The sequence below is a fragment of the Sinocyclocheilus grahami genome, unplaced genomic scaffold (genome assembly GCF_001515645.1).
Source record: "Sinocyclocheilus grahami isolate Dianchi unplaced genomic scaffold, SAMN03320097.WGS_v1.1 scaffold8.1, whole genome shotgun sequence".
NCBI classification, from domain to species: Eukaryota; Metazoa; Chordata; class Actinopteri; order Cypriniformes; family Cyprinidae; genus Sinocyclocheilus; species Sinocyclocheilus grahami.
Window position 1 is genome coordinate 1609603 of NW_015505187.1, and position 11570 is coordinate 1621172.

Below are 11570 nucleotides of genomic sequence, written 5' to 3' on the forward strand. Positions count from 1 at the left end.
ATCGGCATCGGCCGATAAGTTTTTCTGCCTGGCCGATGTGTTCGAGACTTTTATTTTGACGGCGCTGAGAACGGCAGCGCCAGAGCACACAGTGCTCACATTCCCCCTCTTCATTGTTTGTTGTTGTCCTTTAACAGTTCTGCCTAATACAGATAGAAGTCTGTCTAATAATCAGATAGAACTGTTGAACAAATGAATTAAAAGGTATACAAAAAGTATTATAACGATTGCTTTTATATTATTAGTAACAGAAAGGCAGACATAATACTTTCTCGTTTGCCGTCAGCATTCAGCAAATACGCATATCATTTAAACAAACCTTTAAATGACCAATGAACATTTAATTTCACAAACCTTGCAGACTTAGTCGAATCCAGCTGTGAGATCTTGTGAAGTGTGCATTTGTATATTGCCTGATCGCGCGTGCTCTGCGTGACAGTCGATCCGTGAATCCGCACAGGAGGAGAGTTCAGCTTCACTGGAGACGCGTGATCAACTTTAAACTCGTTATTTCATGCTGATTTATGCATTTGCGCACTGTCATATTCATGTCGTTTTTACTGTGTGCTGCATGTAAAATGAGTGTTACCTTGGCTTTAGTTTAAAAAATATGATTCCCAATGCACACAAACTTCCCAGATTACCGAGTGCCCCGTTGGTTACAGTGTTTACTTTATTTTTGTTTATATATTTTAAAATATTTCTTTATTTGTAAAAAATACTGTAATGGAATGATAGAATCAGGAAGTTGTCATCTAAAGTATAAGTATGTTTATTTTACTCATTTATTTTTAATATAATTCATTTTCAAATTATTTCAAGTTTCTCAAACATTCATTAAAATACATAAAAATTATAATTAAAATAAAAAATATACTTGTATATATCGGATACCCTGCTCTCTTAAGATATCGGTCGACCACTAGTCTTGACCGCATTACATGTCCATATCACCTCGCCAAATGATTTGAGTATTTCAAAGGTCCTTAACATTACAACCTAACAACAGCAAAAGAACCAAACCCCACAATGACACTGGCCAAACAAATAAATATAGTAAACAATAGGATAAAAACGACAGATCATGTCCATGTTTTTGTCACAAAATTACGTTTTATTATGTACGGAAAGCACATAGGCTACTCTCTCCCTCACAGATGCACATACAGTTACACGTTAACATACGCGCTAATGTTGTTTTTAGCGCTACTCTGACGATTTTATCAGTAACAGTTTAACAACTTAAAAACTTCTTACAAGTGAGGTAACAACAACGCCGCTGTTCGTGAAGAAAATGAAATTAAAGTTTCACTATTGCTAGAGACATTGCTGCCGAACACTTTTGAGAGATACACAGACTCACAGAGGTAATCTATCTCTGTCTCTCTCTCTCTAATAACTTAGTTAATAACTGCATTAGTCTGCTATCAATGTCTCAAGCCTCTGTTACTAGGTTTAAAGTGGTCATATGATGCGATTTCAATTTTTCTGTAAAGTGGGGCAGTTCCAACTTTGCAAGGACAGTCTGGCGCTTCTGACTCACAGCCTGTAAGTATGTTTTTATATTTAAAGAATTTGCCACTGATAATTCAAAAGCGAGTTTTGAACAGTGTAGAGTAGCTCTTGCTTGTCGTTTTTTCGATCACAAATGCAGACATGGTTTTATGTTTACGCAGCGCGATACTCAATGCAACGCGTAAAAAGACAGTAAAAGTCATTATAATCAGTAATTATGACCCCACTGGATGCAACAAATGCCTCGTTTATAATGGTTTTACTGGTTTTGTCTTGTCGCACATCACCGGCGCTCGTAGCACACAAGGCATCACAGTATGTGAGGGGCGTAACATTTCCGTCACACGCTTGAAGTATTCGGCCAATCACAACACACTGGATAGCTGGCCAATCACAGCACACCTCGCTTTTCAGACCGATGAGCTTTGTAAAAATCGATGCGTTTCAGAAAGGCGGGGCATAGAGGAGAAACAATAATGTACAGTATGTGGAAAATAATGTGTTTTTTGAACCTTAAACCGCATAAACACATTGCATTACACCAAATACACAAAATAATGTTCTTTTTAGCAACATCATATGACCCCTTTAAAATGACGTTTTGGAATTAGCAACGCAAGCGTTGGATGAGATGTGGAAGAAATAATCCTACTCTCAATAGAGTTTTAAGTTGAAAAACCGGACAAATGCCTTGAAATATATCATCTGATCGATGTCTTGAGGCGTGTGGCAACCGTAGTACAAGCAGAACAATTTGCTTCGGTCCGTTGAATTTTTAAAAAAAATGCACACCCAAGGTGTAACGGCCACTCCGCCATCCCCACCTCAGGTGTGCATTATTTTCTAAGAATTCAACGGACCGAAGTCAATTATACCTTACATATTTGAGTTCAGATGCAAAAGCCCTCTAAGTGCCATCTGAAATTTTAATCTAAAATGAGCATTTTATCAGGCTCCTATGTCCCTTTTCCATGCAATTAAAGTTAAATAATTGAACAAATATAGGAGCCTGATAAAAATGTTCACTATAGAAGAAAATTTCAGATAGCACTTTTGCATCTGAACTCTTCATATGTGTGTGTGTGTGTGTGTGTGCCTATACATACACTTTTTTTATGCATCGTCTATATAAAAAAATAGTGCTACTATGTCTTGTCAGGGTGAGAATTTAAAAATGATTTACAGAAAATGTTATAAAATTATGCAATATCAATGGCAATGTTTTCTTTCAGTGAATGCAATATTTCTTACTATTTCTAAAACTTATATGACATAGTTTTTGTATCTGGTTGTCCCATACTGAATGACAGGGATGAGAAAACATATTTCGTGACAGATTATAACAGATTCAAACTGATCCGAAAGATTGCACCCAAATACAGAAAAATCTATATATTTCACTACTATTTTGTCAGTGTTTCTACATGTTTATACAATATTTTGACCGTAGTAATAAAAAAATAAACCCCACTGAATTAAGTCATACCACTTTACAGAAGAATAGATCATTTTGCTTCTTTTTGTTAGTGTTTCTACATATTTATGCAATGCTTTATTTGACTGTGACCATCTAAAAACAACCCAAATCACACTGAATTGAGTCGTGGCACTTTTAAACATTTTCCGTGGTGCATTTCAATGGCATCATTCTAGTTCCAGTATGGCATGAATAGTCTCCTATTCTCCAGAGCAGCAACTCTCATCCGTCAGAGGCTGACTCTGCCACTCTCAGGGAAAAATCCTCAGCGCCAGTCAAATGGCTCATTGAGAGCAACTAGGAGAAGCCAGGAATGCCAAGTATGCTCTCTGGCATCAGGAATGCAGGCCCACTCCCTGCTGTGGACTAGCATCCACTCCCCTCTGCCGGCAGTCATGTGGCCCTGAGCTACATGAGAGCCGAGATGTCTTCTATTGGTGGGGTCCTTAAATGCGGATCAGTGAGCAGTGTGCAGTTATGCTGGTCTCACTAAATGGGGCAAGTGAGAGACGAGACAACATTAGTATGTCGCCGCTATATCAGCATTTGGCTCGGCTGGGGAATGACTGGGTGAAAGGGAGAACATCATATGAGACTGAACCACTGAACTAAATAGAGAAAAGAGGAATTAGATGTACAATTTTGTTTTCAGAACTGTGAAAGTCTGTGGGTGATGAGGCAAATACACTTTAGTTAGAGTAGACAGCATATTTAATATAACACACAAAGGAAAACGAGGCTGTGAAGGATATAGTTACAGTCGGTTTAATGGGTTGTACTATTGAGGAAAAAGATTAAAGGTAAAAAAATTAAATGTGACCACAGCTTCATTTTTATTCAGGTTAAATAAAATAAAAAAATAGAATAAATAATAGCTAGCCAATAATAATAACTACATCAAAATTTTAATACTAATAATGATAAATTATAATACTAATAATGATGTGTAGCGTCTCGACCAATCTGACACACTAATTTTTATTTGATTTAACAAATCAATTATTCATTAGATTAACAAATCGTCACAGTCCCCTCACTCAATAAACTGGATGCCAGGATTTCTGCTGATAATAATGATAATTGTTTTCGTAAGTATTTATTTGGGTGTAATGTGACAAAACCTATGTAATTAGTGTGCAATTCCAGTAAACGCAGAGATAAATAGGGAAAAGAGGAACGCGAGTTACATATTTGCATTAAAAACTGTTAAGGTCTGTAAAAATGTAGGTACATTTCAGTATTTAAAATATTTATGCCTCATTTATCAGAAATGTTGAACACCCAAACTACTTAGCAGATGCAGAAATGAACATGTTGGATAGATAAACATTTTTCAATGCTCAAATCCTTGTTTTTATGCAAATTTGAAATGTACAAGATAATCCTAATTTTTACAACGTGTGATTTGTTATAGGAAAACTAATAGGGAAATAATAAGCATAATTGCACCCACACAAGCTGCATGTTTATTGGATAATAAAAATATGCAAACTTGTTTTTTTTTTGTTTTTTTACTGAGCTGTTCTATTCATTTTTTGAACCATGTATTTTATTCTACATCCATACATTATGTCTTATAGCACTCCTCTCAAATTTATTTTATTATACTGCATCTTATTCTCAAACGTCAGGGCACAAAGCCAGAAGAGGAAGCCATTGCAGGAGTTGAAATAATAAATAAGCATAATTGCACCCACACAAGCTGCATGTTTATTGGATAATAAAAATATGCAAACTTGTTTTTTTTTGTTTTTTTACTGAGCTGTTCTATTCATTTTTTGAACCATGTATTTTATTCTACATCCATACATTATGTCTTATAGCACTCCTCTCAAATTTATTTTATTATACTGCATCTTATTCTCAAACGTCAGGGCACAAAGCCAGAAGAGGAAGCCATTGCAGGAGTCTGACTGTCAATATGCATGAATAGTTCTGTCCTGTTTTTGTAATATGTATATTGTGTAATTTTCCATCTTGTGGGGTGGAGCCAAAGACAAATTTCCATGCGAGTAGACAATAAAGATCATCTTTTTCCAAACAACTACTTACAGACCATATTGTTTTACTGCATATGGCTATATATTGAAGTAATAACAATAGCTGAGCAGTACTGAGATGGCCAGCCACTGTAGGAGAAACTAATTCTTCTAATAGCGTCTAGAGGAACTCCTATCGGTGAGGGTGGGTGGAAACTATTCTTAGCTACATCTTCCTGTTAGGGTGGATGTTCAAAGTTTCTCTATAACAATTACAAGCTATTAGATTATTTGTTGTCATCGTCCAAGTGCTACATATGCCAAATAAAGGAGAGTAACATGGAGTGAGAGTATTAACACTGAAGCTTTAGAGAAGTTTATTCAGTTGTGTGCCTGTGCATGTATTTCTGTTCAAGTCTTATCCAAGAGAGAGCGCTGTTGCTCCATATAGCCTACAGGCACAACTAATATGCAAGTCTACAGTACAAATTGGGAAGTCTATAATAGCTGGTGAAAGCTGTCTGTTAGCATGCATATTAAATATTAAGCTTCCATAAGGGGGTTTAAGCAGTGATGCCATTGAAAAAGCATTTTGGGCTCCCCACAGAACCTTTCAGTGAACAGTTCTTAAAACATCCTTTTTTTCTTGATGTGGAAGACAATAAACATTTTTTTCCACTATAAGGAACCTTCCGAGTAACCTTCCAGGGACGTTAAAGATTTTTCATGGAACCAGAGTTGCCAAAAATATAAAATGAATTTAAAGCGTGCATGTTGCCATATTTAGTTAAGTGATTATATTTTCTTTATACTGTATTATATTTTACCACTAAAGTTTTGTAGGGTATTGGGTGATATCAATATTTCCCCAGTCTTTTTCCCCCTTGTATAGTACTTTCAATGAGCAAATACACAAATATGACGCTCGTATTACATTTTTATAAATGTACACGATGTCGACAATCTTAGTTGTAGGAGTTATCCCAGGAACAAGATGTTCTTCATTTCTTCCTGATGCCATGACTCAGCTTGTGTGAACTAAAAAGTCACTAGATTAATGGGAACAATCCTGACAAAACATGAAAAACTAGTACTGATGAGAAGTCTAACTAAACCCAGAAAGCTGTATGGATAAAAATCACACGATTGGAGATTAAATACAAGAAAAAAACCTGAAAACAGCCATTTCCATAAAAAAAAAAGAAGAAAAAAAAAAAAAAGAATTCCTTCTCTGAAGAAAAAGTGGGGCAGTGGCTTTTATGGAAAGGCTTGGCTAGATCATATTGCTCAATAACAATCATCTACGTCAAGGTTCTTTTCAAAGCTGCCAATATGCAACTTCAGCTTTGCAAAGACATGTCACTATCTGTGGAAGAACGTCTCAGTAAAGAGGAGCGGATTCCCATGGAAAATCGGGACCATAAATCACACTTAACCGGATTAACAATCACTCCGACCATCTATACCAATTTCACTTAGTCAGCTTGTATCGAGATAAACATACCCCTATAAAAGAGTTTCACCTTCCAAAAAAAAAAAAAAAAAGCACTGAAAGTTGAACAAAAATGTGCTATGATTAAGTAGTAATTTTTCAAATTAAAAATGAAAAGAAAAAAAAAACTTTAGCAAACTTGTAGTGCATAAAACCAGGCTGCTGCTATAGTGATATACAGTGCAACTGTATGTATATATATATTTATTCAGTTTAATATAGAACAGTGAGTTTTAGTAACATAACTTTTGCCTGGCTGAGATCTTTCAGACCCCCTTTACACAAAACCCAAACAACATTTTGCTGCCTAATGGCACAGTTTCTTATGATGAACACCGCATGTTACACAAATGTATATTAACATTGTGTGTTATTATTGTCTTCATAACCAGCATATAAAAGGAACAAACATTAAAAACATGTTTAAATGGGGGTGAGTTCAATATTTTGAGTCCAGCATATTCATGTAGCATGTTTGTAGTATTTTTAAGCTTTCAATCTCTCCCGAAGATTGAGTTTTCTACTCTTGCAGGGTCTTCTTCATATAAAGTCAGACAAGTTCTTTGGAGAAACCAGAACAACAAAGCAAAACAAATGTAATGAGTGTGAAGAGTTGACGTCTGGTATGGCTGTAGAATGACCAGCCATTATTGATGTTCTTCATGTCTGACTCACAGTAGTGTAGAGGAGGAAATCATTCCACAGCAGGCTTTAGTAGGTCAGTAACATTAATACACCGATTATTTCTCCTAGTGCAATTAAAGACTCGCCACCGATGGCAGAGAAGATCACCTCGATCCGTTGCGCTTGGTGTTGTTGGCAGCAGTAGTAGTAGTCTGTGATGGAGACACGGTGGGAAGCTTCTCCGTCCAGCTGTCGTCTGCCCAGTCTAGTTCTTGAGAATACATCAGACCTCCCACAGAATCAACCAGCCCAAACAGAGCCACCAGAAAGGAAAACGCGGTTCCGATTAAACAGATCTTCAGAAAGCCGAGTTCAGACATGTTTCGCTGCGGATATCCAGAACTGTCCTTTATAAAGAACAAAAGCACACACGAGCCACGCTTCCGGAAGTTAATAACACATATTGGCTTAAGAATACAATTATATTTATTTCTCACGTAAACTGGTTTCTCATCAACTTCGCAGGGAAATGCGTTTGCTGAATAAGGGAAACGAATAGTTCCTTAATATGTTACTTTGAGAAGCAAGATAAAATGACCTAAATACGACCCAAAACTGACAAAATACCCAAAAAAAAAAAAAAAAAAAAAACTCAAACGTTCGTCTTTCTTACCAGGAGGGATGATGGGCTTGCTTGTGAGGGAATGTATTACAGCTGTGCCAGTGGCTGTGTGCCGCTTCGCTTTCCATGTCATGCCATCACACTAATCCTTCGGTCAAGTGGGAGTTTCCAAAATTCAGAACACCCAACATGCAGAAATTCCCGCGATGTGAAAGAACTGTCCTTTTGAGGTGAATCATTTCAACGAATCACTTCAAGCCGTTCACAAAACCGGTACGAATCGGTCTACGTTTTTCTCGAATCAAAAGCTCGTCTTTAAACTTTTTTTTACTTACGAAACACCACATTAATTAGCCTAGAAAACATGTGAAATTTGTTTACGACGATTGATGTATATAGTTTTATTAACGCATTTCCTAAATGACTTTATGGTTTTATGAGCGGGGACAAATTACAACAAACCTCCCTACGAAAGAGTTAAGTAACGCCTATACATTGCTTTATTGGGGTATTTTAAAAGCATGTAAGGGAAGACGTAATTGCGTCAGAACCTAAAAGAATCACTGAATCGCTGTTTTCGAACCGGTTCTTTGAAACGGTTCAAAAGAACCGATTCGCGGAAATAGACTACTCATCACTAATTCCTATCTGGTTGCCAATTTAAATCTATAAAATCAGCACGAATAACCAACTCGATAAGTGGTTAATGACTATGAACTTATTGCTTATTCCAGTGAAACAGGATGTTCTTTGTGAGTCACCAGAAAGTACCAAGGGAAATCGTAAAGTAAAAGTCACTAAAACGGGTCTGAATTCAATAATCGCATTCATTTACACAAAATATTAATAGTAGGTGACCTTGTGTGCAATTCAAAAGTTTAGCAAGTTATTTAATCAGAGTGCAATAGCCAACCATATCCTCCTGAGAGACCCAGCTATGGAGTTCTGTCTCTGTAGATTTTAAGTGAATTTCTCCGAGATCTTGCAGGTCACAGTTTTAATCTGGATGTCCTGTAAAGAGCACATTCAGGGCTTTTCACAGATACCAAATGTTTGGATGGCTGACATTAACTTAGTGATACAATTGTAGGCCTACATCCTTATGGAAATGTGATAATATTTTTAATCGTTTAAATCGGATTCATTTTCTAATTGTTTGTCATAAATCAACATCGCCGGAAAATGTTATGGGGTTTCAAATCAAATATGACTTCCTGTTAGGAAACAGGTCATCATTTCATACACATCCTCTGTAGAGGACACCAGGACTAAAAGCATGATTATTACACCGTTTGGGAGACAAAACAATTGAATAGGAAATTAATTATCAATATTCTTATGAAGTATTATATGTTATGAAAATCTGAGAAATTATTACCACCATTTACACTTCTTTTTTTTTTTTCCAACATTTTTTTCACAGCACATTAATATGCGAATTAGATACAGTGTATAGATAACATTGTGTTTAATGGGTTTATGAATATTTTATACACATTGCATAAAGCAATGTGGTATATCAAATCATTCTGTTATATCTTTTATAACAGTTGAGAACAATTCTTATGCAAACTTTGGAATAAAAAAAATTCCTGAAACCTAAAAATTAATTGGTAATTTTTTTAATCCTATTGTTTTTGCCTTTTCATGTCTATTCATTTTACTTTCAGAGTCCTGGTGTACTCTACAGAGGACATGAATAAAATTATTTTTCAAAAATGTTTTCTTTTTTTTTTTTTGAGTCTCAAGAGGATATGGGCAACTGTATAATGGAGGAGATATGAAGATGTAAACGTCTATGCTGCTCTCTTCTGGTCGAAAGAGAGAAATGGATGATTACCATATAAAAAAAAATTACTATAAGTGGTCAATAGGGGGATCAGAAACCAAAAAAAAAAAAAAAGTACCAGAAACTTTTTTGGACGTGTACAAGACAATACCATGTAAATACCATAGTATATGAATATGGTAATAGATTAATGTCATAGTATATATAGTGCTATGCTTATACATTCGTATACAGTAAATCTTTGTAAGAGGTGCAATGGACTGTAGGTAGATTTGGATAAATAATAAAATAATGTATTCAATTTAATTGCATTAAATCAGGAAAGCTTTGTTTAAATGTCATTATCTTTAAAAAGTCAAACTGAAACCAGCTGCTCACCTGACGAGAGTCACACACAGACTAATTCCCGTAACGCACTGAATTGCTGCACACACACACACACACAGCAGAGGGTCAGGAGAGGACCTATCATGTGCTTGACCCTCTCACACGGTTTAGTGAATGGGACTCCCCACAAAATATGCATGAGATTCCTTATCCTGGTAACCACATGAGAAGAGAAATGTTTGATTCACCAGACAGGATGACAAATGCATTATATATTTTAGACGACTATGTAGATAAATGATTTTACATAGTTTCAAAGATCTTCCACACACTGTGTCAGGTTTTGCATGTGTGGTTTTGAAGACAGTCAGCTACTGTTTTTTTCATAATGTCTAAGAGGATTTCAGCTTAAGCTACTGCCTCAAACCAGCAACCACCTGCTTTTGCTTAATATGAAATATACAGGGAAAGAAAGCCTTCAGTTATAGTGCGCAATGCACTTATCAGCTACTCGATGACAATGCGTTTTGACACATAATCTGTGGCCTTGCCATTGTGAGGCATACTTATTTTAAAAGACGACAAATGAATCTTGATTGTTTATGAATAAACCCCTAACCCTAAATATTCTGCATGTGCTAAACATGAAGGATACTTCAAAATAAGTTGTAAACCAAAAGAACGATTTTTGTTTGGCAGGCGAAAAAAAATATCAGCGGCTAAGCAATATATATATATAAAATATTGGTCTGAGAATATCATGGGGTGGGCTATTTTAACTTGGGTAAGTAAGCGTCACCTAGCAAACACAATGAACACCCTAGCAAAATTTTAAATGTTTGTTTTACATTGTTTCATGTTGGTTTTTATTTCTTTTTATTATTTTTGCTTGATCTAATTTATCTATCTAGTTTGTTTTGTCTGGTTGTTCTATAGTTTGTTTGCTTGTTCGTTTCATCAACTTTTTCTGGTTGTTTCATCTGTTTTGAGTTTGTTTCAGCTATTGTTGGGTTTGCTTGCTTTATCTTGTTTGTTTTATGCCTTCTATGCCAGCAGCTGTTGGCTCTTCACGCACATTTATACACAAAGTCTGTGTCAGTGAAGTGCCTAATCTTGATTGTTTATGAATAAACCCCTAACCCTAAATATTCTGCATGTGCTAAACATGAAGGATACTTCAAAATAAGTTGTAAACCAAAAGAACGATTTTTGTTTGGCAGGCGAAAAAAATATCAGAGGCTAAGCAATATATATATATAAAATATTGGTCTGAGAATATCATGGGGTGGGCTATTTTAACTTGGGTAAGTAAGCGTCACCTAGCAAACACAATGAACACCCTAGCAAAATTTTAAATGTTTGTTTTACATTGTTTCATGTTGGTTTTTATTTCTTTTTATTATTTTTGCTTGATCTAATTTATCTATCTAGTTTGTTTTGTCTGGTTGTTCTATAGTTTGTTTGCTTGTTCGTTTCATCAACTTTTTCTGGTTGTTTCATCTGTTTTGAGTTTGTTTCAGCTATTGTTGGGTTTGCTTGCTTTATCTTGTTTGTTTTATGCCTTCTATGCCAGCAGCTGTTGGCTCTTCACGCACATTTATACACAAAGTCTGTGTCAGTGAAGTGCCTTTTTAGTCTTAATGGTCCCCAGGTCTAATTCTCCAATCCTCTTTGTGTGAGTGACATGCGCTCTTGACAGAACCACAGTTAAAGCCACAAAGAGAGAGAGCGCAAGAGCAAAACAC

The 11570-nt window shown here is 35.8% G+C and overlaps 1 long non-coding RNA gene across 1 annotated transcript; it reads right to left on the reverse strand.

Annotated features, from left to right (window-relative positions):
• Positions 1-6962: 6962 nt before the first annotated feature.
• Positions 6963-7997, reverse strand: LOC107590421 (uncharacterized). Its single transcript, XR_001609788.1, has 2 exons — positions 7761-7997; positions 6963-7494 (listed from the first exon to the last, which is right to left on the reverse strand). It is a non-coding gene; the product is annotated as an uncharacterized lncRNA (long non-coding RNA).
• Positions 7998-11570: the final 3573 nt, after the last annotated feature.